Genomic DNA, 3,950 nt, shown 5'->3' with positions numbered 1-3,950 from the left:
TTCTGTTGCGAAAGTAATAACAGTCAGAGTTTTTCTCATTTTGCATTACATAGTTTTGTTTTCCAGTGCATTGTTAAAGTTTCTGTTCCGTAAGAATAACTTTCTGTACGCAAATTGTCCTTTTCACTCGCTGTGAAGTAGAGAACGACAACTGCCGGCAGTGACCTCAAAACAATTTCCTCTTTTCCCGTAAACAATTGCTGCAACTTGATTTGACTGAGGCAAGTAAAACAAACCCTTTATGTGCAATTTTTTTTATTTTCTAATGATCAGCTGAGTTTAATTTGCTTAAACGAAGACCCTGGCATGGACCAGTTAAGCTTATTGAAAATAGCTAAATGGTGAATCATGGCTTGGCTGCCAAGTTGCCACTAATCTTTTGCTTTTAAGATCTTTAAGTAGGTTGTTTTCGCACAGAAAATTCATTTCTTCATTGTCAGCAAGAAGTTTTTAAAATAATGTAACTTTAACTTTGTTTGATGGAAATCCTACTTTCGCGTAGGTTTTTGACAGATGTTATGCGTGTTCAACTTGACAACACAAAGGAAAATTTATATATCTGCCCGAAACGAGCAAGTTTAAAAAAATATACGCTTTGAAACCGATTTTTGGGAAGATTTTACTAGATAAAAAATTGACCTTTTTTCAGCCCACATATCAACGCAATAACTTCTACATTGAGGATTTTGTTTATATTTTAGTGATCTGCGAAACTACAGGGAAACTACGAGTATCCGCTCGAGTGCACATTTCCAGTACAACGCAAGGAAATTAATGTCGTTAAAGTCCGTTTTACTATGAGGTATTCTTCAAGAAAGTTAAGTAATGAGAAGGTTATAACCACAGCTTGCAACTTTTGAAGACAAATTTCTTGTTCTTTCCAGGTTATGAGTGGAAACATTTTATTTTTAGGCAATAAAATATTTGAAATCCCGCCATTTTTTCAAACCCGGCCAGGGTATCTTGGCAAAAAAGTTCACCCATGCTCATTACGTTTTTCCGCCCTGAAACTGGCAGGGCCTCCTGTATCTTAAGTTTCCTTTTTCCCGCCGAAACTGACGTTCTCGTTTTTAGTCTTTTCCCAGTCAACAGACGTCGTCGTCGTCGCGAACTTCGTCCTTGTCCTTAAGTTCCCTTATTATCAATCAAACTAACCTGAGATCAGGCCCAATTTGAGCGGTTCTCATCCATTCTCTCTAACGGCTACCGCTGAAATTGGGCCTGATACAAACTATTACAAGTTTGTGCTCCTTACGGCCATATTTTGGCCGTAACGCTGATTGGCTGTTAGAACGATGCCACAAGATCTGATTGGCTGTCGGAAACGCCGGAAGTTGAAAGCGCTTATTCCTCGCGTGCTTGTTTTCGTGAATGATCCGTCGTCGGCGGAGGGAAGGATCGATTTTGCTTTCTTTTTCATTGTTTTATGGTCTTATGGTGGGAAAATATGCCTTAATATGTGCCATGGAAATTCAGAAAATTCATATGGTTGTTCATGTCTTCTCAGGATTTGCTTTATTTACGGAAAGTGAGTGTATCGCGGAGTTGAATCCCTCTGCAAGTTGTTGACCGCTAACAAGGTGCATTTTGATTTACCAACAAACGGGTGCAAATCAAAATACTGTCCATCTTAAAACTGGTTTCATTTGAAAGTTTAGCCGGGAATGACTTCTCTGAACGGGCTACGCAAGCGGAGGCTCACTGCGAAAGAAACCTCAATAGCCAACTGTGAAGTATTAGACGAAAAATATTGCATCGCTGTTCAAGGAATTTTCAAAGTTTACAGACTGGTTGTTTGCCTTCGCTTTTTGTAAAAAATAAACCAAGAAAACTGGTGTCCTCGCTCGTTGGCTGTTTGCCTTTGTTTTTAAAGATTTATGTACTGAAAATCGGGGAAAATTGCCGAGGAAAATATTAAGACAACGGAAAAATAGAGATTTCAGTATTTTAAATTCCAGAGCGCCTAACCAATAACAATAAAACTAGTAGAACATCGTGTCGCCGTCATTTCGAAAACTTTTTACCTTCTACGCCTACAGAAATAACCTTCGAGATCCCCCGTAATCTCGCAAGCAGTTAAATGTGATTGTGCTGACTGTTTTATTTTTAGCTGAAAAAATTATCAGATAGAAGCTATTTTTTAAGTCAGCCAGTCTGCATTTTTCCCTCGCGTGAAAAATTTGCATACTAGAAAAACAAGCAACGGAAGTAATTCTGATTGGCTGATTCGGCAAATGTCAATCAATCAAAAAAGTGGGCGGCAGACGTTTCGTAGAAGGTTTGTATCAGGCTCCGTTTTCGGGATGTCTGTAAAACGCGGACCGGATACCTGCGGATGGCGGATGCGGATGGAAAAATGCGGATAGAAAAATGCGGATGGAAAAAAAATGCGGATAACAAAAAAGTAAGAAGAAAAAAAAGAGAAATGCGGATGGTAAAAAAAAATAATAATAATAAACAAACAAAAAAAGGAAAGAAATCTTTCTTTCAAGTAGCTGTCACATGGTTGGACCCTTCACTTACATAAAGAACGTGATGCCAATAGTTGACACAGTTATTTTGTACCCTGTAATTCCTTTTATTAATGTCACAGAAATAAAATGCACACACACTAGGTGCACTTCTCTTTTGACTGTTAGCTTAAGGCTTGCAGGCAAGGTAAACAGCTCAAAAAATTGGATAACAAAGGAGGTGTCTACAAAACGAGGACTGGATACCTGAGGATGGCGAATGAGGATGGGAAAATGAGGATAGAAAAAATTTTGAACAATAACAAAAACACAAAAAAACAAAAATATGGATATATAAATTGTGTCACTAAAACATTTCTTAACAAAAAACGTGTATAACGTTGTTCGGACAACAACAACAACAAAAAAAGGACTAAATTTTCTCAGATTAAAAGAAAATTAGAGAAAACAAACTAAACCAGAAAATAGGGTGAACTACGCGAAAAAAATCGGCGTTTTTTGCTTCGCCTATTTCACGCTCGCCTCCACTAAATCGCCACGTTTCCTCACAAAGGAGCCTGATCTTCAAAAGGGCTCATAATACAAATCAACTTTCGCTCTGCCTTGACGCTGGACGACTCTGCCATAGCAGACGGTTCAGAGAGTGATTGTGAACTGCAGACACCTGCAGAAGCCCGTTTTGGAGATCGAAAGCTAAGCTACTGTTACACTAGTGGTCTTCTGTTACACAATTTCCTCTCGGTTTTGTGTGAATCGGTCTTGTTTAATGAGGGTTTTTCTACAGAAATTCATTTTCAAGCAATATGCCGCAACCTCAACGGAGTCATTTTTTTGGCCTTCGTTCCATTTTCACAGTTTTACGAAAAGCTTCCATCAACATATAAAAAATGCTGATCTGGTGTGGACATAGCTAAAAAAATTATAAAGTCTTCTTTAGAAGCAGCTTGTTTTTTTTTCTGATTTGCAATAATTAAACATCTTTCCATGTAGAAAAGTATGTTTGGTTACTGCTTCGCAGATAGACGGGAGCGGGCCAAATAATTCGAATATTATGTAAATTATTTTCGATTCCGAATTCTGCCCTTCACGCTTTTAAAAACGAGTTTTAAGTTGCTCGATACAGACGTTCTAAAAACTCACTGAGGATATGTTTTGGAAACTATTTTGCTAGCAGGAAAATTAGAAACAAAAACAAATGAAACAGAAAGTAGCTTTCATTAATGCGTTTCCAAGTCACACTTTTTTGCGAGAGTGTAATTTTGCAGATTAGGTGATTTTTTTTTCTCACCTTTTCGGGAAATAACTTTTGCGATTGATCAAGAGGTCTGTTTTTTCTTTTCAATCTACAGTATATTTTGCAATTTTAAAAATTCGAACTCATTATTCGTGCACTAATAAATTCCCAAAGGGTAGAACTTGTAAAAAGTCTTTATTTGATCGCCCTGAGGATATTCTTTCTGTACTTGAAGTTGAGTACAC

The sequence above is a fragment of the Porites lutea genome, chromosome 9 (assembly GCF_958299795.1).
Source record: "Porites lutea chromosome 9, jaPorLute2.1, whole genome shotgun sequence".
In the NCBI taxonomy this organism is placed as follows: domain Eukaryota; kingdom Metazoa; phylum Cnidaria; class Anthozoa; order Scleractinia; family Poritidae; genus Porites; species Porites lutea.
This window is presented reverse-complemented; position numbering follows the sequence as displayed.